General features: G+C 40.6%; 1 protein-coding gene across 3 annotated transcripts in view; it reads right to left on the reverse strand.

Moving 5' to 3' along the window:
- The window catches only part of TRAPPC9 (trafficking protein particle complex subunit 9), a 454651-nt gene that overhangs the window by 234593 nt on the left and 193485 nt on the right, over positions 1–26573 (reverse strand). The window lies entirely within an intron of this gene.

Consider the following 26573-nt stretch of genomic DNA (forward strand, 5'->3'; position numbering starts at 1 on the left):
CATCTGCTTTTCCTCCTGGCATGCAAACGCTCCTGGTGTGTTTTATTAAGTTGTCAAAGATCTAACGTACTGTGCTGCCAAAACAGTTCTAATTCCTTAAATTGGCTGAAATAGAGAAGTAATTAATGAAGAATAAAAATACATTGCTTTTGAGACAACTTTGCCAAGCAACGAGCACTGAAAACCATTGGTGGAGCATAACTACAGTCGAAGAGGAGGTATGGAAGGGCATTTCACATCATACAGTGGGGTTACTATTCCTCCCTTGCTCTATTCCCACCTATATCAAAGAGGGAAACAATTTCCACAGGTGTTCCCAAAAAGAAAATACCAGTAACTGAAGTCAACAGGAAAGTGCTTTAAAATCCCACCAAACTAGACAGGTTTTGCATAATTAGCATTTGTTTAAGAGGAAGTTGATCCTAAGAGAAACTGGAAAAAGACACAAGGCAACTATAAGAGCAAGGAATAGCCCAGAAATTATACAGTTTGCTGTGGAAAGATGAATTTGAATAAGCAGGTCATGCTTCACTCTGAGCAAAAAGCTTCACCATGCCACAACTACCACATCTACAAGCTGCCTCCTCTGCAGACCAGATATTTGCTGATCTTCACATTTAAATGTAAAAAAAAAAGTCAGTGGAATTAATCTCTGCCTCTCTAAGGGATGGATTTTTTTTTCTTTTTTCTTTTTCTTTTTTTCTTTTTTCTTTTTTTTTTTTTTTTTTTTCTGTAGCAAGAGATCATAATGATTTCTTCATTTACATGCAAAGACCATCAAATGTTGGGCATATAAAAAAGCTAAAATGAACTATCAAAAGTATATCTGGAACTGCAAGAATTGTATCAGAAATAAAGAATGTAATGAAAAACCCCTAGATATGATCTGTACAGTGGATTAAAAAAAAACAGGTGAGAAAACATGACTATAACATCACTTCTCACTGGTATATAAATATGACTTAAGTCAGCTGGAGCTTCCAGGATTTCGTACAGGCATTGCGCGTGGAAGACAGAGCTGCAACTGGAACACCGCTAAATCATTTCTGCCTCTGAGATTACTCTGCGGTAAAGGACTTGACGCAAACCCCTGCCTGATTTCCAATTTATATAGAGCACTGCTTAAATTCTAACACAAATACTCATCCTTAGTTACCTAAATTGGTATTTCAACAACAAATTATTTTTGTTTCTGAACAGTCAAATATGTTCAGAACTCATCTTCCAGCAGCCCCAGAACACCGCTCATTTATTTAGTGTGCCACACTCTTCTCAGTGAACGATATAGTAGAAAACTATTTTAGCCTAGCAATATTTAATTGAAGGCATTCACATAACATTCTTCCTTTAATGGATCATTACTGGTAATATGGTAATCTTTTCCTGCTGGAAATTACATATGCATGTAAGCACTTTTTTCCCCAATAGTCCACAACAGATCCACATCAGCTTCAGGGACTATAGTGAGATTTTTTTCTTGACAACAGTTCATTGTATACCACTGCTTGAAATCACTTTTAAGCTCAATGGTATGGAAAAGTGAAGTGAATATTGCTCCTTGGCAGCTCTGCCTCTTCCTTCATCTAGTGGTCAGAACTTCAACTTATTTTTCAATTCTTTTAACCATCTTTGGGGGATTTTTTATAATTATACTGGGTAGAGTATTTTTAGCTAAGCAACACCTCATACTACATGAAAAAAACATATATCTAAAAAAAAAAAATCCCAACAGCATATTTGTCTGCTAGAAAGCAAAGAGATCTGAGAAAAAGAGAACTGTGGAGAGAAAAACAGCACACAGCACAACCAGTAACACAATATTACAAATGCAGTTGTAGGCAGAATGGATGGAAGTAACTGCGATAAGTAAACTTCTACAAGACTACAGTTACACCCAAGGTAAAGCGGGGTAAAATTAAATTTTAGCTCTTTTTCCCAAACACAGATGCCTTTCACGCTCAGTATGCTGCTGTTGCTAGAAATATATTCAGACCGAGTTTTGTCTCTGTTGTGTGTCAATAATGTTTCTTCAGGATTTATTCCTCTGCCTATGCAATGTGCAGTAAATTGGAAGGCTTCCCATAAAAATCAAACCAAAAAAGTAAGTCCCTTAACCTAAACCAGTGTCTACCCCTATGCCAACAGAGCTTCTTCACTTCACTTTTCACGTGATGACTTCTCCCATCTCAGAAGAGGCGTTTCACCAGCGAGGGATTATCCGATGGACAAACACGTGCCCAAAACCGGTTGACTCACAGAGAAAAGAGGAGCCGGATGTCGGCTTACAACACTTACACTGAAAAGGACAGGTCAAATGTAAAGTGGCCCACAGAGATCATGTAGGCTTTCTTCCAAAAATGATGCAGAAGATAGTGCAAGGCGATGCCTCGACTATCGTCCAGCTTGAAACCCCAACGCCAGAACATATACTCGCTTCAGGAGATGGGGTTAGAGTTTCATTTTACCCTACTATACCTTGCAGGTAGCTCTCCAAATTTTCTCCAAGTAGAGTTTTAAATAAATCATGAAGCTATTTGTACAAAAACACTGCATCATGTGAAAATATTTAATAGTCAATGCTGCAAATGGAAAACAGGTTTTGTTTCTCGCTGGCTAACCCTGCCTGTGCAGGAGGAAGGATAAAGTGGCAACAGTTTTCATGAATAATGAAACAACCGTGTTTGAAACTACTGGTTTTTTTTGCAACAAAACCAGCCTGAGCCACAGTGACAGCTACTCAGACAGTGTTGTTACAGGGAGGCAAATTATTCAAAGACAAATTAACTGAATGAAGAAGAAAAGGTCAGCTCAGTGGCAGTGCCGATGGGATGTCTGCACGGTGCCGTCTCACCTCCCCTGGCAGGGTGACTTACAGAAAAAAAGACAGATCTTCCACTGGTGCAGCAGGCATTTCCCTGACAGTTATCTGAAGTGTTACTATACAGGCTTGTTAAAGACGCCGGACGCTTCCATTCACTTCTTTCATCCACTTCTTCATCCACTTTATTACGGAAATAAAACCCTGCAGGTTCGGGTTGAAGACTGAAAATCTGGAGAGGGTCCTTATCTGCGCCATCAGGTGATATAACAGGGACCCCAAAAATTCTTCCACGTGGATAACCATCCGCTTAAATACTCCCAGCCACAGAGGAGTTTGCGAGCTGTTTGCACAGTGAAGCTGAAAGGGACAGTTGGAGATTCTATTTGATATTATGCTTCCCGCTCATCCTCCTCTTTCATGAAGGAGACAGCAGGGACATAGACACGGGCAACATTAATTCCACTTATGTTGAGGTTTATGAACAGGCCCTGTAGAGTCATAGAATCATAGAATCAGTAAGGTTGGAAGGGACCCTGGAGATCATCTAGTCCAACCTCCCTGCTCAAGCAGGGTCACCTAGAGCATGTTAGACAGGGTTGCATCCAGGCAGACCTTGAAGATCTCCAAAGAAGGAGATGCCACAACCTCTCTGGGAAACCTGTGCCAGTGCTCCGTCACTCTCACAGGGAAGAAACTCCCCCGCACGGTCAGGCCGAACTTCCTGTGCTTCAGTTTTTGCCTGTTGCCTCTTGTCCTGTCACACAAGACAACTGAGAAGAGTTTGTCCCCGTCCCCTTGACACCCTCCCTTCAGGTACTTGTACACATTGATCAGATCCCCCCTCAGGCTTCTCTTCCCCAGGCTGAAGAGGCCCAGCTCTCGCAGCTGTTACTCATAGGACAGATGCTCCAGCCCTCTGATCATCTTTGTAGCCCTCTGCTGGACTCTCCCCAGTAGCTCCACGTGTCCCTTGTCCTGGGGAGCCCAGAACTGGACACAGGACTCCAGATGAGGCCTCACCAGGGCAGAGGAGAGCGGCAGGATCACTTTGCTCAACCTGCTGGCAACACTCTGCCTAATGCACTCCAGGACACCATTGGCCTTCTTGGCCACAAGGGCACATTGTTGCCTCATGGTCAACTTCTTGTCCACCAGCACTCCCAGGTCCTTCTTTGCAGAGCTGCTCTCCACAAGGTCAGCCCCCAGCTTGTACTGGTGCCTAGGGTTATTTCTCCCTACGTGCAGGACTCTGCACTTGCCCTTGTTGAATCTCAGGAGGTTCCTCTCTGCCCAACTCTCCAGCCTGTCCAGGTCTCTCTGAATGGCAGCACAGCCCTCAGGTGTGTCAGCCACTCCTCCCAGCTTGGTAGCATCAGCAAACTTGCTCAGGAGGCACTCTGTCCCCTCATCCAGGTCACTGATGAAGAAGTTGAACAGGATGGGACCCAGTACTGAGTCCTGGGGGACACCACTAGCCACAGGCCTCCAACCAGACTCCTCACCACTGATGACGTCCCTCTGAGCTCTGCCTTTCAGCCAGTTCTCAATCCACCTCACTGTCCACTCGCCTAACCCACACTTCCTGAGCTTCTCTAGGAGCATGTTATGGGAGACAGTGTCAAAAGCCTTGCTGAAGTCAAGGTACACAAAGTCCACTGCTCTGCCCTCACCTACCCAGCCAGTCATTCCATCCTAGAAGGCTATCAGATTGGTCAAGCAGGATTTCCCCTTGGTGAATCCATGCTGGCCACTCCTGATCACCTTCTCCTCCATGTCTGGATGTCTGCAGATGACATCCAGAAGGAGTTGTTCCATCACCTTTCCAGGAATGGAGGTGAAGCTGACCGGCCTGTGGTTGCCCAGGTCCTCCTTCCTGCCCTTCTTGAAGACTGGAGTGACATTGGCTTTCTTCCAGTCCTCAGGCACCTCTCCAGTTCTCCAGGACCCTTCCAAGATGATGGAGAGCGATCTGGCAACAACATCCGCCAGCTCCCTCAGTATCCGTGGGTGCATCTCATCTGGGCCCATGGATTTGTGGATGGAGTCACTGACTTTCAATAAATTTCAGGACCATCTAACAGTGAAGATGATACTGGTGTTTTCACTTTTAAGGGGTAAAAACTGCAGAGAACATTAAATGGTACATTCCACTGTACAATCTCAGTAAAACCATTTTTATAACATAAGGTTCAAATACACATAGGCCACCCTGAATACAAGTTATACAGCTGATATAAAAAAATAAAAAAACCCAGCAGAACAATCACATCCCAGTATATAAAAATTCACAGGCTAAAAGGTACCTCAAGAATCAAAACCCTTATGAGATGAATACATATCATTAGGTGAAAACGCGGACGAAAAGGGATCCAAATTAACATTATCTCCTGTTTATTTCTAATTATTTCATTGCTTCAGAACTGTAATCTATATTGCATACATTTCAGTAGAGCATAAAAAATTAAGTAGCTCAAGAGACCCATAAGTAATGATGTCTCCTCCTGGCCTAAAACTGACTTCATAAAGAAAAAGGATTGCTTCAGTATCTGAACTCTGCAGAACAAAAGATAAATTTTTCTATTAATCTCAAAAAGGTCAATTAAATTTAAATAACTGCATTTAGAACTTAATTATTTATTTAAAATAACTGAAAATAAATTCAAACTATAGTACTGAAGTCTGTAAAATCCAACAGCATTTACTCGTCCAATCCAAAATATTTCAGATGATAAAAAGTTAAACCAGGGAAGAACTGTTCCACTGTATATAAGGTAATATTTGAAAATGGAACACTGTTAAAAGAATGATATCTACGTAAATCTTCTGTTTAAATGCCACTGCACTACGCACGCTGAGAATCCATCTTTTTAATTCCTAAATCCAGATCTGAAAACCATCAGCTGGAAATGAAGAGGCATAACAACCAGCGTCAACTTACCTCTTTTCCATTTGTCCATTTAAATGATTTTGATTTTTATGGACATCAATAGGCTGCAAAAATATTAGCTACTTAATGAAATAAGAAGTTTAAAATAATAATGATGCTAATAGCATACTCCATGAATGCAACACCTTCTGTAGGGGGCATGAAAGACTAAGAATCAATAGTAATTCATGCCATTAAAATATGTGGAAAAGCGTGATATCTGGATCTGCACTATAATAATTGAAGATTGAGACGAGTATCTTACTTTTATTTATCACAGCTGATCTACATATGGATTGCCATCCCATAATGTCAGGATGAAGACTGCCATGCTGCACCTCCTGCCTCTCTCAGTGGAATGTTAATAATTGGAGAAATATATCTCAAGATCTTTACGTTCAGATTCAAGGCTCATTTGTACAATTACGTATTGGCAGAAGGCTTAAAAGAAAACTTCTAATTTTTTTTAATGGAATTTTATGCCAGATACAAAAAGCAAATCCAAAAGACCTCAGTCTACCATCACACCTAGCTCTCATTCCAGCTCTCTCAGTCTTCCCAGGAGAAGGAAGAAGCCTTTCGCAGGCCACCCCAAAACCAGAGACAAATAACTGGAATAAGGCAAATGTATCAGTCGTGGTTAGCGCGTATCTTCCCTTTAGCCTCAAGCGGAGGAGCGTGTTGCAGAAGTGGACACGCAGAGAGGAACCACATGCTCACATGTCCCAACCCTTGACTTGACACTGATTCTGCACACACCTATCACCAAGGAGCACGGGGCAAAAATGCCACGTGTCTCTGCTTTTGTAACCCTAGAAAGAAACCAGAAATAGAGGTGGTAAGGAGCATCGTGATCAGGAATGGCCATCAGCTCACTTCAAAGAATGGCTTCTGTCTCATCCCCACACTGACGGTTATAGTTAGTCCAGAGGCCTAGTACCATGGTGCAAGCATAGTAGAGTTGGGTCAGGGGAGGACCGGGGTAGGACACGAAGATACTTTGAGGGCTCTCATGACCTCTTGCACATGATACACCTGGAGCATCAACTCACTTTCCCTTCAGAGGAAAGGCTTAAATTCCCAGTAAGTCAAACCACAGCTGACCATGTGGTTCTCTTTTACAGAAATGGGACCGTAACATGTTGGACATGGCTGAAAGGTCATCTTCAGAGAAGATACTGAGATGACAGACAAAACAAAATTAGGAGATAAACCAAAGAGAGCACTCCAAAAACCAGAACAGACTATACAACTGAGAAATCACTCATATACGAGGCAGCACATCTCAGCGATCAAATGAGAAGAAATGATATGCCACAGCGCTTTACATACTTGTCCTGCACAAGAAAGTGATTCAAACACTTTGGGGTAAATTGATGGGATACATGAACATTCATTGTGCAAATGTACATATTTGGGCATGGACAATGACTTCAAGAAAAAAACTAGATATTCCACTCATAGTGAATTATTCATTTACCTTCTCCTCCTTGCTTTTCTTCCTTCTTTATATACAAAAATAACATTTGCCCTTTTTCCCAGAGCACTGCAGTAAAAGTTCACTTTATGATTATTTACTATGATAACCAAATTCCTTTCTAAGTCACTGGATCCCTAAACCATTTCCCTTCCTAGACCTATAACTTCTTCTCCCATAGGTGTGACCTTCACATTTTCAAGATTTCTTAAAAAGTAACAAAGGTTGCTCGGAAGAATGCTCCTCAGTTAGTTCCTTGAAGATTCTTGTACGTAAGTTGTCTGGTCCACTGATTTTAAAGTATTTATTTTCCCATAGTCTTATGGAATCTTTGGTATATAGAAGGGAGACATTATATAGAATTTATACAGATTCTCAAGTCCCAGAAGCAACAGAGCTGTCACTGAAACCACCCTCAACTATCCTGCCAAGCAACAGGACACAAATCAGTTTAAGGAAACAAAGCGTCAGTACAACACAGAATGAGTTTTGATCTACAGAGCTCACACTGTAACTATTACCAAGGATAATGTTCACAAATGTGAGCAGAGGCACAAAGAAGCTGGTATCTGATTTCTTAAACTTTGATCAGAATAAGTAAGCATCACACGAGGACGGGTGCAGGCTTCATAGAAACAAGCTGCTCAGCACTATTAATAAAAATTATATACATCTCTCACATGCAAATACACATATATCTCTCTCACACACATGCACTTAAACAATATTTTTCCTTAATTGTAAATCAAGTTATTACTAGGAAATGGATTAAACAGCAGGGTTTTTTCATTAACATACAAGACATTGACGATGCACAGTGGAGTACCAAGTCATCAAAGAGTACTTTCTATTTGCAATATCCTTCAAATAGCTATTTATACACATTTTATCAGCTGGACTGTTCTCTTATGCAAAACCATATGCTATCATAGAACTAGAGAAACCACTAAATTAAATCACCCCCTTAATTGCTGCCTCTCATGTGAGTGATAATAAGCAGGGATGCTAATTTTGGCTTGCAATCACAAACATTACAAGGAATAAAATATACATATACATATATATATATATACATATACACACATATAACAATTATCATCTGCAAGCTTCAGGCTCTTCATCTCCAGCTGTTCACAGCACTGAGGCAAACTACAGCTTGACTTGTGTGTGCTGCATAATACCCAACACACCCATGCTCTGTGCCCAATCCTTGTACTACTGCAAAGGCAAATCGATCCAGTCCTTGGTAGCTATTTTGGGAGTCTGAATGCAAACCGGGATAAAAACATACTCTAGAAGGGAGACACGAGCGACCGTCCAAGGCTACAGAAGACCTAGGAGCAGGAATAGGCACATTTACTCCTCCCCAAGGTGCCTTTTCAACAGGGTGCCTTTCCAAATATTGACTAATCAGGCAAAAAATAAGGTGTTTGCACCCCATTTTGAGAATAATCCAAAATAGTTTAGAACATTAAAACCAGTAATTATTTCTACAGCTCATAATCAGAATATCAGATATGAATTAATGACTTCAAGCACAAATGGCTTCTCGGAACTTAATTCTGCAAATGAAGAAGGATGAAAATTGTTTTGCAAAGCTGAGACAGCCTCTATTCCTTAAAATTGAACTTTTCCTTCAAGCAATTCTCAACAAGTCCCTCCCTTTTCAGCTGTTTATCTCCTTTTATGCTATATCTCTTTAGACCATACAGTTTTAATAGTGAATCTGGGACCTTCTTTCTACTGAGAATTCCTATCCTACTGGAAAAGAGCAGCCAACCAGGCTTAGAAACCCTGCTTTAACTATTATTTCATTATCAGAAATGTCAAACACAGTTTATTCTGCATTTCACACATGTACACCAGTAAAATGGAGGGCTTGAAAAGAAAGTAATGTGATTTTCTTACTCACTGGAACAGTATGGAAATGCAGAAAACAGAGAAAGCCATGTGGTTTAAATTGCCTTTGAAATACAAATATCACAAGAATAAACGTTCAGCTGACTTTTAAAAATACTAATAATTTTTAAAAAGTTAATTATTTGTATAAATGGGTTCTTGTGTACATGGAATCAAAAGTAAATGAGTCAGTTCAGTTGAAGGCAGTACCGAAAACTGCAAGAGGTGATACAGAAGGCAAAAGAGAAAGGACTTGTTTTGGTGAGCATGTATTCAGGGCAAGTAGCACAGACAAAACCAACTGTCTGATGTCAGCGTGTACTTGAGAATGTCATTGTACAGCAGTCAGACTCTCAGATAACGTCAGATAAAAGACAAGCAGCTCTCCCTCGCAACTACAGATGACCGGCTCTTCCCAGAAAAAGGAAATCTAACATTAAACTGCAAGAGGTAATAAAAGAAAGAAGTTGACTTGAACATGCAAGTTACAGCCTAGGAAACAAAAAATAAGGAGCGCTGGCGTAAGAATAGTCCTTGTTGATTTATAGTCTAGGTCTAAGCAACCCCATGATGAAAGCCTGTGTGTATGTCGTTCCTGCCTGTTAAGCACCTATGCGTTGGCTCGCGCATCACTCCAGCACCGGGTTTCGGGACATTCTCTTCTTTCCTGTTGAGGAGGTCGTGATCCTGAATATTTGTAATTAAAGTCGCATCCTACTGAAGTCACTGTGCAGTCAGAAGGAATGCAATGTGAACTGATAGTGATATGAACTGCTATCATATCAGTTCATATTAAATAAACTGAAAGTGATAGTAATCTTGAGATACGCTGTGTGTGGCTACATTTTTCTTTGGAAGACTGAAGAAGAAAAAGAAGAGATACTGGTGAAGTTCTTCCCATGACAGGTGTATCAAATCTCAGCTGGCCTGATGCTGCAGAGCATGGCAGCGCTGCTGTGTGAGGAGATGGGGTAAATGCTGCTCAGGACTAACACAAAATATGTTATTAAGAAGCATTTTAGAGCATTTTATATACAATTCAGCTCAACTCATTACTTAAGCCTAAGGCTATTTTCAAAAACACCTCAACAGCTTCAGATAAACTTCATTTTTTAAGGTTACTTTGGTACTTACACGCCTGAATTCCAGTGAAAAATCCACAAACCTTCAGCTCCCAATTTTAAACATGAAGTATATGCTCTGCTATCCTAAAATTAATGCATCTTAAGCTTTGATCATTCACCTTTAGAATCTTAATAAATTTCCTTTTACCTACTTGCTTTGTATGTACCCTCCCATGAATAATACAGAATGTAATGCATAGATGTAAGTGAAAACTGAATTCAGGAGAGGAAATGTAACAAAATGGTTACATTCATTTCTGAGTTGAAATCAGTAAGATCAAATAAAGAAGCTAAAAGGATAAAGTTAAAATAGTAACGAATATCAAATGTATAAGCACAAAAAAATCTAATTATTTGCATGCATGGAAGTTTTTTACTATATTTGCTGCAAAAAAAAAAAGGACCTACTTCTCCCTGCTCTCCAGCTCTGCCCCACAATGGGGTTTCTGTCAACAGAGTGCTTCATCTCTGAAGTTTCTGAGAAAATAGTATCTAAGCTACAGGACATGCCCATCCCCACAACCAGTGGCAAAGTAATGACACAGCTTTGCCTTAATTCAGCACATCAGGTGTGACTGCAGCTATGTGGTACGTCACATGCTATGGATGGGAATAACGCCATCTCAGTGAGGCAGAGGGACAGCACACTTCTGTTAAGGAAACTGCATTGCCAAGGGAAAGTTTCCAAAACGTTCTTGAGAAGTCCTACCAGAGTTTTGAGAAAGCTGCAGGGAAACACTGGCATTCTCCAGGAATTTGGCCAATGCTACTCACTGACAGATTAATTCTGTGGCCCGAAACCCCGTGGCAGAAAGGCATGGCCTCAAGGGTAAAAGCACTCATGGCCATCAGGCCCTCCAAAGCAGATGAATCCTACTTTTCTCCCTTCTGTTGCAGCTGACAAAGGCTGCTCTGCTGACATCTGCTCCAAACTACACCTTCAAGAGGTGCCCAGGTATTTTAAGGGCATTAGGTCATTCCTAAAATACAGAAGTTAAAGTCTACAGCATCAAGTGATCAGAAATGCACATATCCCTTTGGGAACACTGTATGCTGGGCAATCACTCACAAAAGAAAAATACACTTATTTAACACAAAAATGCATCAAAAGCAGACCATATACAAGGAGAACAGAGCTCACCTATGTAAAGCATTATTTCCACAGCTAGTTTCCATTAGTAGAAAAATATCTTAAGATTTTAGACTTTGATCAAATACTGTGGGTAGAATAACCAAACTATTTTTGCAGATTCCAAGATAAACTTCTCACACTATCAAGAGGAAAAAGAAAATAAAAAGACCTTTTCAATATCTTACACATCAGCTTCTCTCAAGGGTAATTTTTAATTCTGAATTTATTGAGAATGAAGTGATTAATTTGGGGATAACTGCAACACCTTTTTTTTTCTGGTTTACATTACTGACCTGTACTTCCGGTTTTAAATTATTTTAAAGATAGCTGGGGTTTTGGTTTTGCCTGAAATTGCACTGTCAGAAATGAAAACCCATCAAAACAGGAAAAGATGGCATAAAGATCCTTTGCACAAGGGTTCTTTGTAAGGAAGAACTCTATGCAGCCACAGCAAGACTGCCACACACCGCTTCCCATCAAGAGTAAGCATACACATGTACCAAATCATTAACTCAGCACACAGCTTAAAAGGATGAATCTCACCTTTTAAGTGCAAACTAGAACTCAGTTTTAACTACCGAGCCTAACTTCTTTAGGCCTCTTTAACACTGCCTCTTTAACAGTAGGTTGAAAACAGTTCATTGGCTTCTCAAAAAAGTCAGGTGTCGCACAAAGACACTCACAAACACTCTAAAAATAACTTTAAGCTGCTTATCCACAAGGTCAGAAAGCAGCAGATGCTCCAAACTGCAAACAACCGAAGCTTTACAAAGACCTTCCAATACAGGAAATACTATTGACAAAAGCGACAGTGTTGCCTCTAGCTCACAGCTCATTCTATGCAGTTCTCCAGACATCAGCTGATGCTCAGTTATTCTCAAACTAGTTTAACTGGCTTTAAACGTAGGGGGAATATTGAATATTCAGGTCTTGATGTTGATCACACTGTGTCAGAAATCTTCTCCATGTGCCTACTCTAGTGGTTTCTTTCCAACTATTCGTCAACCTCCAACTCACGTGATCTTTCCATGAATGTAATTTCATCTTTCTATGGAGCCTGAGAACTGTCTTGGAGAAAACCAACACAGCCTTGACATATCACAGCCTTTACTCTAACGTATTTAATGTACTTCCACATAATGGAAATAGTGGCAATGACTGGGCCTCGGGTTTCCCCTACAACGCTTTTCTTTTCTGGCCGTGGCAGGTCTGTGTTTGGTAGGGTATCGTGTTTATCACAAGTTAGAAAGCTTCTATTTGCAGACCTTGAAAAACAGTCTAACTAGACCATCAATTAGCGTGCCCTGAACACTAGTAAAGTGATTCACGGATAGGCCAGTGTAGCGGATTTAACGATCCTGCCTAAAGTTCAGTTTATCTAGCTTAAAAAAGACGAAGGACAAAGTCAGTCCTCCTGGGATTTGGATCTTTGATTTAGGGAGTCTAGATATTTCAAATCCAATATTCTCCCTCCCAATCCAGCTAGGCTTTTTTCTTCCTTACTGTGCTCTTTCTATTTATTTATTTATTTATTTTTAAAGTTCAATGTTTTCCCTAGAAAGGGGTACAGAAAATATTTGATTACTGAAGTAAGAATTTATAGGCTGAAACAAAGCCACAAGAAATACTGCAGCCTGTCAAAGGTGATAGGTGCTCTGATTACCCTTTACTGCATTCCCTAGGCTCAGCATTTCATTAAATAGCAATGCTTCCTTTTAAAAATAGATTTAACACCCTGGTGTCCTGCAGTTCCTTCACGTTTATAGCCAAAGCTACGTGCAGGAAAGACTACTTTCCTCAGAAATTATACGTGATTTTCAGTTCCAACATTACTGGCTGGATTTATTAAGTTCAGGTAATACCTGAAATAGGTAAAAAAAAAAATACTAAAATAGATTAAAAAAAAAAATCTCTAAGAATCTCTCTTGAACTGCATCACAGAATCACAGCCAGGTTGAGGCTGGAAGGGACCTCTGGAGATCATCTAGTCCAACCTCCCTGCTCAAGCAGGGTCACCTACAGCATGTTAGACACGGCAGCATCCAGGCAGGTTTTGAGTATCTCCAGAGAAGGAGACTCCACAACCTCTCTGGGCAACCTGTGGCAGTGCTCTATCACCCTTACCATAAAGAAGTTCTTCCTTATATTCAGGCAGAACTTCCTGTGTTTCAGCTTGTGCCTGTTGCCTCTTGTCCTGTCACTGAGCACCATGGAAAAGAGTTTAGCCCTATCCCCTTGACACCCTCCCGTAAGATATTTGTAGGCATTGATAAGATCCCCTCTCAGTCTTCTCTTCCCCAGGCTGAAGAGGTCCAGCTCTCGCAGCCAGGACTCGAGATGAGGCCTCACCAGGGCAGAGGAGAGCGGCAGGATCACCTCCCTCCACCTGCTGGCAACACTCTTCCCAATGCACTCTAGGACACCATGGGCCTTCTTGGCCACAAGGGCACATTACTGCCTCATGGTTAACTTCTTGTCCACCAGCACTCCCAGGTCCTTCTCGGCAGAGCTGCTTTCCACAAGGTCAGTCCCCACCTTCTACTGGTGCATAGGGTTATTCCCTGCCTAGGTACAGGACTCTGCACTTACTCTTGTTGAATCTCAGGAGGTTCCTCTCTGCAGCACAGCCCTCAGGTGTGTCAGCCACTTCTACCAGCTTGGTGGCATCAGCAAACTTGCTCAGGAGGCACTCTGTCTCCTCATCCAGGTCACTGATGAAGAAGTTGAACAGGATGGGACCCAGCACTGAGCCCTGGGGGATGCCACTAGCTACAGGCCTCCAACTAGACTGCTGATCACAACCCTCTGAGCTCTGCCTTTCAGCCACTTCTCAATCCACCTCACTGTCCACTTGTCTAACCCACACTTCCTGAGCTTCTCTAGGAGGATGTTATGGGAGACACTGTCAAAAGCCTTGCTGAAGTCAAGGTACACAACATCCACTGCTCTCCCCTCATCTACCCAGACAGTCATTCCAATAAGCACAATTTCCCCCGAGAGAATCCATGCCGACTACTCTTGATCACCTTCTTTTTCTCCATATGTCCACAGATGACATCCAGAAGGAGCTGTTCCATCACCTTTGCAGGGATGGAGGTGAGGCTGACCGGCCTGTAGTTGCCCAGGTCCTCCTCCTTGCCCTTCTTGAAGACTGGAGTGACAGTGGCTTTCTTCCAGTCCTCAGGCACCTCTCCAGTTCTCCAGGACCTTTCAAAGATGATGGAGAGCGGCCTAGCAATAACATCCACCAGCCCCCTCAGTACCCGTGGGTGCATCTCATCTGGGCCCACAGATTTGTGGAGGTCTGGTTTGCCTAAATGACCTCTAGCCTGATCCTCCTCAACCAAGGGAAAGTTTTCCTTTCTCCAGACCTTCTCCCTTCTCTTTAGGGTCTGGGATTCCTGAAGGCTGCTCTTAGCAGTAAAGACTGAAGCAAAGAAGGCATTCAGTAATGTGGCCTTCCCTGCATCCTTTGTCACCAGGGCCCCTACCCCATTCAGCAGTGGGCCCACATATTCCCTAGTCTTCCTCTTGCTGCTGATGTATTTGAAGAAGCCCTTCCTCTTGTCCTTGACATCCCTTGCCAGACTTAATTCCCCATGGGCCTTAGTCTTCCTTGTTGGATCCTTGCATGCTCTGACAATGTTCCTGTAGTCCTCCCAAGCGGCCTGTCCCTTCTTCCACATTCCGTGTGCTTTCTTCTTCTGAGTTTTGCCAGAAGCTCCTTGCTCACCCATGCAGGTCTCCTGTCCCCTTTGCTGGACTTCTAACTCATAGGGATGCACCACTCCTTAGCGTGGAATGAATGAATAAATACCCTCCTGAGAGAAATCAGGAAATGCTTTAAGAAATATATATTAAATTAAATGAGGTGAATTTGGCTGTTATTTTCTCTGAAGGAGGACAATACATACAAACATTGATGCATGCCAGAAGAAATTAGATCTTTTGCTATGTATTAACAAAAAAAATCCAGCACAGTTTGGGATAGGAAGTGTCTATAGCACTAGTTAATATTGTTTGCTGAAACTACATGCTTTTTCTATACTGATTAGGATACTGTTTCAAATAAAATGACTGCCCACTTATTAAAAACAAGAGATATCACACATCTATGTAGGTGGAAATATTAACATAATATTGAAAAGAGCAACTATATTTTCAAATAAATCTTTTTCTTGAAGTAATAGAGATAAATAGCTTCGCTCTGTAAAATGCTTATCTAATTAGAGACAACAGCAGGAAAGCTGAATTGATGTACAGTTAACCCAGGCTCACAATACAACACTTTCTACAAGATGTCAAATTTCCATTTGCTTCTTTCATCAGCAGAAAACTCATTAAGCATCAGATTAGGTTAATGTAATACTACCAGAAGTCAAGATAGAAAAATAATGAAACACAATATTTTGTCTGAGAAAGAAATGTAAACTGGAGCATCCCACCAACAAGTTTTAAAAGTACTGTCCAACTTCAGCGAACTACCAATAGGAAAAATGTTTCAGTACTCCCTTTATATAAAAATCTTTTATAAAATCTCAGCAAAACATGGCCAGAATTCCATAATACTTCCTACAAGTCAAGATGTTGCCTCATCTCGAGTCCTGTGTCCAGTTCTGGGCTCCCCAGGACAAGAGAGACATGGAGCTACTGGAGAGAGTCCAGCGTAGGGCTACAATGATGATCAGAGGGCTGGAGCACCTGCCCTACGAGGAACGGCTGCGAGAGCTGGGCCTCTTCAGCCTGGGGAGGAGAAGACTGAGGTGGGATCTGATCAATGTGTACAAGTACCTGAAGGGAGGGTGTCAAGGGGACGGGCACAAACTCTTTTCAGTTGCCCCATGTGGCAGGACAAGGGAACACATAAGGAATTTTATATTGCCAATTTTTACATATGACTACTTCATGCACTCACAAGTGATATAAGGCAGATATTACAACATATTCCAGGTCAACACTTGAGTCCAAACCGCTAGACACATATGACAGACAGTCTGCAGAATTTAGCACTTTAGTACCTAGGGACAAATAGAAAACATGAAGACAAGTGTAAACTCATACAGGTATGCCGCTCAGCCTCTACGAGCAGCTTTCAAAGCCAGCTCTAAACTTAATCTAATTAGAGTGTTAACAGTAAAGCCTAATCATCACAGTGATTATGGCATGGAGTTTTACTATGGCATTTTAATTACTGTGGTGTTTAAGTTTGCCAGTTTGCTTACAAGATCCTGCACTAATAAACCACATTATTTGCACAGTCAAAAGTGAATGGGAAATGTTTTAGTGGGAATCTCCTGAAGTGCTAAGCTGTATCTCATGAGAGGAGAAGGATGCTTTGGAGAGGACACCAGAAGACACCAAGCCAGCTCAGATAAAGCCTGCACCACTGAACTTCAGAGAGATGAAGAATTTGCTCTAACAGTAAAAGTTCTATTCTCTTTTCTTTTAAGAGGGTCATTAGGAAGTTAGTGCATCTGAGCTCAGTATCATTTCTCTGCTGGCAGCATGCTAAATCACTAAGGGTCACGATTCCACAGAATCTTTCCTGTATCGGGGTTCAGAGATGATTTCCTGCTGAATTCAGAAAAAAAGAAGAAAAACCTCTTTGATTATCCCCTCAGATTTCTGATTATCATGCAACGGTGCACCGTACACTGCTGACGACACACTTACGTGAACTCGAAACAATATATTCACTGTGTGGTGTCCATTCATTCTTCATTAATACGAGTGTAGGTTAGCAGCCATCTCCCTACTACTCGAACTGTAAAGCTTCTTATTCTCATGTTCACCTTTGGAGACCTAAGCACATAACTGACTCCAGCGTCATGAAAACATCAACAACAATCACTTCAGTAACAGAGACAGAGAATCAAATTTGTACTTTCCCTCTTCTACAGTTTCACAATGAAGTCTCAGTGAAATTCAAGTCTCAAGTGTTAATCTTCAAAATGCTCCGTGACATAACATTAACATATCTGGAATGATTTTATTACAAAAATGAACTGCAATTTCTGAATAACGTTAAACGGTTGTCCATTTGGAACACTTCAAAGACTGTTTATAAGAACACATTTTTCTTTAGTGCCTCTTTCTTTTCAGCATTACTCTCAGTACTTATATCAGAGCTTGCAATGTGTGTATGTTACCTGATTCTTCTTGTTCCTCTCCACCTACGTCCAACTATATTAAGGTCCTATTGCTCCTGAATCCAACAGCAGCTTGTTGGATTAACAGGTAAGAGCACTGGCTGCCTTCGCTAACATGCACCTGAAAAACCAGGAGGATCTTTAAAGACTGCACTATAAAAAAAACTGAAAGGGTACATACTGGCTGGAAGAGGCTTTAAGGGTATATATAATGTCATAGTAACTAATCAGAATCCTGCCTCTGTCACTCCTACCAAGCCCCTGATTGATACCACTGTTACTTCTGTCTAGAAACCATCCTGTCATGTGGTAATAAGCATTCTCCAATGTGAAAGGCTAAAATAATAGAAGTAAGGAGCAAATTAGCAAAACAAAACAATTTTCCAAGGTCATGCCAGTATTCTCAAAACAGCTTACATTAAACTAATTAAAACACATAAACACAAACAGAAAAGTTGGAACTAATGACAGGTCTTGGCATCCCAAACATTAAAACACAATAATTCAGCTAATTTGGATATTTATTTTTATTTACATTCTACGTCTTCTAATTCTTGCCTTTTCTTTGCACTAGCCAGCAAAAAAAGATAGAAATCTGTAATAAAACTCTTCTTCATAATCAGGCCATATATGACTCAGGACCATTTAATTCTGTATTGATTTTTTTTCTTTTTTAATCATACCCAATATAAAACTGATTCCTTATCCTCTGAAGACAATGCAGATGACAAATAGAAATTTGCAGAGCAGCATAATAAAGACTATCACGTCTTCTACTCAACATCCCATGTAGGAGCAAACCTCTCCTTTGCCTTGATAGATGCAATTCAAAATGGGGTATGGTGTGAAATCAAAATATTGGAACTGTCAAATATAATCTCTCTTCTGGTACACCATGCAAAATATGCAAAATTGCTTTTTTTTTTTTTTTTTTTTTTTAATGGGGAAGAAAGCTATTTTATTGCTTTATCAGACCAAGGCCTGGAAGATGAATCAGACTTGCCCTGAGGAATGTATCGTCTAAGAAGACAGCTAAAACAAACCGCACACACCAGAAAAGAGGGCTTTTCTGCGTCAGAGGGAAATCTGTAGCTGGAAGAAAAGCTTTTTACTACAGAGAAGTAGGTACTGGAGAGCTTATGGGCCTAACCCTCCTCCTGATTGAGATGCTACCTTGCACTGTGAAAGCAGGCGTTTTTAAACACACACACACACACATTTTCTATCTACATTATAGCAGAACAAGGCTCAATTCTTTCTAGAAAAGGCCTGATTTGCGTTAATTTTATGTCTGCCGTGCTTTTATGTCTGGCCCCAATTCCAGGTCATTAGTTCCCGCTTCGGATCCTATCACCCGACCTAGTTGAAGCTCTGCCGTGTGACAGCACCACAGCTCCCCGTATGAACTCTGCCGTCTCCTCCTCCAGCCTATCTTCTGGCCACGGTCACACCGCAATCCTAACCTGCAGACCACTCACGAGCTCTGATTTTCTGAGCTTCAGGCCCAGCACTTCTGGACACACTTGTGGATTAGACACTTGTTTAACCTCAACTTTTTACCAGGCTCCAAATTCAGTTTTAATCCAAACTGAATCCATTACCCAGTCACAATACCACAAATATCATTTTATTAATTTAGTCCTTAAATCGGACATTATTCAGTTGCAAGTAGAAGCCTGTTCTGTATCCTTTTTCCTTAACAGGATGGCAGTTTAATGACAGCCGAGGCTCCAGTACTGCCTGTCGGAGAACTCTGGCTGAGCGTATCACTGCTTCTGTTTTGTGCATATTACTACTGCTTTCTAAATGCACCTCTGCAAAGTGAAGTCTTGTTTCTCCTAATTTAGACAATGTACTTCTTTATTAGCATATTCTGCACATTACCCAGAATCTTTGGGAATCATTACTTTTGCTTTAAATGCTAACAGAACTACATTCATTGGGTTCAGAAACTTGTCACACTGATTTCTAAACTGAAGCAAGGAAAATCATAAAAAATGACAATAAAATACATGTATAATAGTAAATGATTATTTCCTTCTTTAAAAAATCTGAAAACAGTAACAGAACTGCTGTCATAATATGTACTATTTACATAAAATGATTTTAAAATCCCCTAACACCATTACTGCTGTACAAACATATTAGATAGTACATTTAAATATGAATAAGCCTTGAAAAATGATGAATTTCCAAGCGATGAGCACTCAGCGTAACTGCAGCCTCACAAACATATTTGTTTCATTGTTAATTTTTTAAGGTAATGTATTTTCAACTGCCAAATTGTAATTATGTACTTCTACACCTCACTACTATTGTTGGTAGAAGATACGGAGCTACGCTAGGACATGCAACACACAGCCAACATGTAGCCTGCACGACATCACTGATCACTGTAGGCTTCCCAGGCACCTACAGGAAGCCTAAATCAAAGCTAGATGTGCTTCAGTCTAACTCTGAGAAGCTTCGTTAATAGAAAATTTCAGCTTTTTGTCAGATTCAGTGTGTGTGCTCTGTTCTTAAGAATTCTGCTTAAACAATTTTCTATCAGCTGCAGTTAGACACAGTATATTAGACTAAATCAGCATTTAATCAGACCTAGCGTGGCCATTCCTGTGGGATGCGCAGAGGAGGCACCAAGGCTGAAGCTCTCACTGAGAGGCAGTTCGGAGACCTGGGATGCAGAACCCCTTCCTCTCCCCAGCGTGGACTTGCTCCCCAAGCCCAGTGGCACTGGGGCATCTTCCACAACTAAGGGATGACAAAGATTACCTTCTGAATGTATGTGTGTTCTTCAGTTAAAATGTGCATTACATTTGCAATCATTTTAACTGGTACTACAAAGAATAGCCTGTTAGGCTCAGTTTCCTGTGGTGAGCAAGAGAATTCCAGGTGTCTGGAATAATTCATACAAATTCTATCATTTCAGTTATAAACATGTCCCCCAGTGCTCCATATCCAAGGAAGTTACAGCATAACAAGATGTGTTATATTCACTTTATTTATTTAATATTTGAAATTCATTAAACAGATTCCGTGTTTGTCCTAAAGTTTCTCTCTCTCCATCTGAACCAGCTAATTATCAATAGCTTCCAAATCAAGAGAAGAAAATACTATTTCCTAGAATTTGAAAGAGAAACCTTTCAACGTCCCTTTGCAATATGAAAACTTGCTTCTTTTTCCCCCCAAATCAAATGCATTTTACCTGTCTAGCACACACAGCATAGAACCAGGATTGGTGGTGTAGAGACAGTGCTAAGCATCACAGTCCTGCCCATAGTGTTGCAACCTGATATAAACTGCATGAGTTTAAGCAAATAGTTTGGATGACAAACTAGTAAACAGACTGCAGTGAAGCAAATCAGCTACATGGGTGCCTCCCCTTCAGAACTGGGTGTGTAGATCAGATCAAACACGTATCCTGTAGTTAATTCTCTCTATATATGTAAGTATTATCTTACCATTGCCACAGGGAAATACATCTCTAATGCTTGTGTTTAGTCTAGCATTCTGTCCGTACGGCTTCCTTGTAATTTGGATGCAGCGCAAATATCCTCTAATAAACATGGTAATTTTGAAAAAAGCTGTTAACTTCTTTCAGATCCATATATTTTACTCTTAGTGGCATCCATTCAGTACTCACGCGCAAATAGATGGACAGAACAACCTATTTGTAATTCTTACTCAGTAACACACAGTAAAATATTTTAGCTGAGAAAAGGGTAAGAAACAATTTACACCAAAACCAAATTCTTATTTGAACAATATTGAGACAGTAAGGATATCGCTCAGAGTAGAAAAGGAGTTAAAATCCTAACAACCTTTGGTGCCAGCGTTCAGATATCAACCACTAGCAGAGCTGTCTTCTGGAAATTATAAATGTATTAACAATTATTAAACTAACCTTTTAATTATAAACTTCTAATTCCCTTCTAATTTCCATATACCGCTAAGAGAAAATCTCAATCGAACAAGTAGCTTCCAACTTTCCAACACACCTCCAACAGTCCTCAAATAAAGACTAGGAAAACTGCTGGAGGCACACAAGGAAATACTTCAACAGATTAGTTTGGAAAATGCAGCTATGACTGCATATATATCATCTACAGAAGAGTGAGGCAGAAATCTCTGATGCAGATTAGGCCTGAACGGATTTGGACTAAAGAGAAACACACCAAGTGCAGCAATGAAAACAGAGAGGCCAATACTAATTTTGAGAAGCTGTCATCATGATGAAAACATTCCATTAGACGCTTCAGAACAGTAACAGCCTTTGCTAGGGTAAAGAAGATCTATGAATAAGATGGGGAGAATAGGAAGAAAACACAGGAAAATCTCTTGCTTTTCTGGATCTAGCCAGAAAGACCATCTAGACTTCGTTTCCAGTCAGCAAAGCCACCAAAGACATTTTTAGAAGTGATACAGAAGAACACCTAGAAAAAAACCAAATATCACATTGGAAATATTTTTTATCCTTAAAAGGCAAAAAACTCTGCAAACCTATCAAACAAAATAAATTCTTTTAGAAATCCCTTTAAAAGAGAGAGATTTGAAAAATAAGGGGCAACAAAGCATCAGGCTGGACCTCAGGAGGACAGCGGTCATTGGGCGCCATCCATTCCTGGAACATCATTTCAGGTCAAGGCAGGACTTTAAGCAGGCATGCTACTAATCCTGGCCAGAACAACAAGACTGTAAATTCTGATCGTAAAAGTAAAATCACAGTGCTTAAATCACATGTGTGGCTTCACAACAAATAAAGTTAACTGTGTTTCGCAGGATTTATATCAACTTTTGTAAAATAATCATATTTCATCAGAGCCAGGTCTAGAGTCTCGGCTTCCGTCAGTTCGTAATATATTTTGGAGGTGTCCAGAGTCATGAACTATCTTCCATCACTTGAGCCTCTCCAGAGAGACCGTAGTCTGCTGTCCCTCAAGGGTAGTAACCTTCTGTCCATCAAGGGAGATGTCTCTTACTCTGGCACTGTCACAGGTCTGCCACATGGCAATATCAGCCCTCAAACTAACCTTTGTAGATCAGAGATGTATTTGAGAACCTGCAAATATCTACAGGACATCTTGGCATCATGTAGTGTACGCGCAAATATAAAAATGCATGCATGGGCCAACGTTTTCAAAACGAATGAGTACACCCTAAAGCCCATAGCTGTATTTTTGAGAACACAAGCACCTGCAGTTCCTAGGGAAGTCAGCACCTATTTATTTAGGAAGTTAATTTCAGCTTTTAGTTATTTATGTAGTATCAGGAAAGGGCAAGGCTGCTTTACCGAATTTAGAATCCACTCACACTACTGAGTTCGAACGAACAGAAAGTGAACTTCACTTCCTAACGCCGGAGCAGGGGCCTACGGTGCGGTGACAGACTACCGTACGGGGAGGCAACGCAGCCGTAGGTCGGCTCCGATGCAGTTGCAGGGAGCAAAGTCCAAGCCTACTTCCTCTCTCCCTACCGGCCGTACTGCCTGACAAGAAGCCAAGGTTCGAACTCCCCAGGCCCCCAAATTTTGAGTATTTCTGTGTTTAAATGAAAAAAAATGGAAATAAATTATAGCTTTAAAATTAAACTGGAGCACTTTGCACAAAAGCAGCTGATAAGGCGAATATTTAGTTCAGTAAAATTAGGTGGAGTAATTTGCATATAACAGTATTCCTGCTGGAAAACCAGTTAATCTACTCACTGCTAAATACAGGCATTACATATAACAGAAAATTTACCATTAACAGCATACAAAATTGTTGTCTTTAGAAAAAAATTCAACTTCACATAGAAAAAAAAGAACTACAATCAAGTAAACACATATTCTACCTTCATCTAAAGACACCATAGCTTTTCTTTATTTGCTGCAGGGTAACTTGACAATATGCCATAAGACAACTGTATATTCAGTGTAAAATGATTTTTTTTTAAGAATCACAAATTAAGAATAAAACACTAGCTTGTGAGAAGACTTCATACGCACTAAGAGCTTTTTCAGGCCTTAAAATAAAACAAGAAAGTCTAGGCCAGAACAATGCTACTGTAGTTAAAGAAAATTCATCAACCAAGCTACCAAGATTTTAAAACTGAAATGAATTTTAAAATCTTATCTTTACTGTTATTCTCCAGGAGTTCTCATTCTGTTTTACTTTCAGTTAGAAATACAAATACAAACACACGGATGCTGAAAATCAGCCTAAGTACTCACTGCACGTTCATCTACATTTTTCTAAAAAACAAGTACATGACCACCTGCCTTGGAAACTCGCTGCTGCCTTAGACTTTTCTTCAGCACCTTCCTGCTCGTCAAAGATGTGGTGGGGGTTTTAGCAAAAGGTAGCGTCTCCCGGCCTCGCTGCTCTCGCTCAGCCTTCTGCTCTCCGGGCATGAGCGCTTCTCCTCCCAGAATCCCTCCCCTGCCATCCAAACTCCAAGATCGCCTGGTTATGCACACCCACTACATTTCCAAAGAGTTCTGCAGATTGGGAGTGACCATATTTCTCAAGACTGGGGATTCTTTTTGTAATTCCTCATTTCCCTCTTTCCTGGGGCAAGCCACAAACCTCTGACTGTAGTGGGCTTAGCATGAAAGAGTGTTTTACAAAGAGGAAAACACGGAGCTTGTACATCAGTACGTGCATATTATGTTCTACTACAGTTCCAAAAATCATTTTTACAGTTGATCCTGTAATACTCAAATTAACGTGTGCGACTTATTAGCCATATTCTATATTTCCAAGTGAAAGATCTGAAGACATTCACTGCTGCAGCTTAAATTAATGTTTCTTCTTTTTTGCACAATTCCACATTATTCCTCATTTTTTTGCAATTTCTGCAGTAGCAAGTGTGAGTCCTAGTTAGTGATCAGAATCACAAGGTGTCAGGGAGACACATACACGCACACAGGGAAAAGGCACATCACTGTCAATGAGTTCACACACCAAACAAAGATATAAACTTGTTGGTAGAACAGAGAAAAGCAAGAACAAAAATAAACAGCAAGTGGTCAACACAACAGAAAAATCAATACAAGAGGAAAAGCCTTCCAGCAGGTGTTCAGCTAGAAAATTTTTTTTATGTAGCAAATATGTGTAATTTCCTACATAAAATTTAGGTTTAAATGTCTCAAAAGCTTGGGAAATTATAGCAGCATGCGAATGCCTTTTTCTTCACTGCATATTTAACCATGGATTTCTAACAGGACTCCGACATTTCCATAATTGACCATCGGAAGAAACCAGTAGTCTTTAACAGTGCTGTCATCTTCTAAGTGACTGTAGACCATCATCTCCATTTCAGACCACTATTGCTGATATATGCAAAGTAAAAACTTCCGGAAATCTTCAAGCTCTTCTTTTTACATCCCAGCTCTTGCTATCTCTGCAAACCTCGCATCTCCAGGCACGTTCTCAATGCTCAGAGGCCACCAGGGCATTCAATGGCTACGGCAAACTGGAAAGGCCAGGCTGCTCTCGGCACCTTCCGCTTACCACTCAGCCTCAAATCACAGCACGCATCTCTTTCACAACGTGCATAAAAAAACATGCAAGACAGACTTTGTTATTCCTGTTAACTACCTGCTAAATTCAATGACTGAAGTCTCCCAGAAAATGAGCAGAATACGACTTCCATATTCTGTTCCTGTTCAGACGTACCAGGAGATGAATGTAAAAACATGCAGAAAGATCAATAGTGCGGCAGGAGTTATAGGCACCAAGTAAGACAGAGAATGAGGTTTCTGCAGAACGCTGCACTGGGTTCAGAGCGAAAGAACACCAATTTCATATGACACAAAGCTCTGTTACCTTTCCTTTTAAATTACATTAAAGTCCAACTTATTGGAAACAAGATATAAATGCTCTCAGAATCAGATCAGATCTGATTAGCATAATGTTGTCTTCACTCTTCCTCCAAGTGAAAAGTTTAAGGAGGAGAATTAGAAGTACTGAAAGCCCATGTCAACTTTCTAGTGCTTTTCCTGTTGTTTTTATATTCAAAAAGAGGCTTCTGGTCAAAACCATCCTACATAGAAAAGAATGAAAGGTACCCCTGCATAATCCATGATCAGATACACAATTCTCAACCTCCATTTTTCTCCCCTCAATTTTCCTTTGGGAACTTTCCAGCTTCTGTAGAAAATTTCTATCTACTGTCATGAATTCACTATCCTTGTAAACTAATCTTGATGAAGCACGAAGAGAAAATTAAATTGTTCTTAAAAGAAGTTACAGTGAACTTATTCCTGAGCTTCAAAGCAAGGAAACAGGTCATCCCTAGCCTCTCACAAGGAGTCCACTGTGACTAAACGTTTCTTACCTCTTTTAAGTTAACAAGATCTTAAACTCAAACGCTGATCAACGTTAGGACTCAAATGAAAGTATCATGAAACTAATATAATGAGAAAGCTCAACGTTTAAAAGCTGTGAAGTTCTAAGTGTGTTTCCTTTTCCCAAATGTCTGTAAAGAAGATAGTCAAAGGAGTGGGTACTGTTTGGGGCAAACTTGGTCATGGGGAAACCAATGGACTTCCAGCACATGCTTATCCTCCACATTACTGAGAAGTTTAGAGTTGTCCCCCTCTTCTTTTCCTCTAATAGCATGGTTGGATTTACTCCTGTCACGTTGTCTCCTTTATAGCTACATTTTCTGTCTTATAGTTGAAAAAGTTTCCCACGGTTTGGCAGGACTGAATGATTTAATGAGTCCTTCCACCCTACCACAAGTTACGGTGCTTGACTCCATCTTCACCGTATCACCTGTAACTTTTCTTCTCTGCTGCTCTGCACCCACGGAACAGATACCTCGAGACAGTACATCAGGGCACCGCGTCGCTATCACCGTCCTGATCCTGAAAAGTGTAACTGAGCAATTAAAGCGATTCAGTCAAGAGTACTTAGCCACGAGAAATGTTGTAGGAGCAGTCCTTTAAAACCCTCTAAAAACAGGAAATTGGATGATGATTTCATCAGCTTATCTCTAACTTTTTAATTCAACTTGCCGTAGCAGCACTTGCTAAGTAACATCGGTACAAACAGAGCACCGGTC

The sequence above is a fragment of the Rhea pennata genome, chromosome 2, assembly GCF_028389875.1.
Source record: "Rhea pennata isolate bPtePen1 chromosome 2, bPtePen1.pri, whole genome shotgun sequence".
NCBI lineage: Eukaryota > Metazoa > Chordata > Aves > Rheiformes > Rheidae > Rhea > Rhea pennata.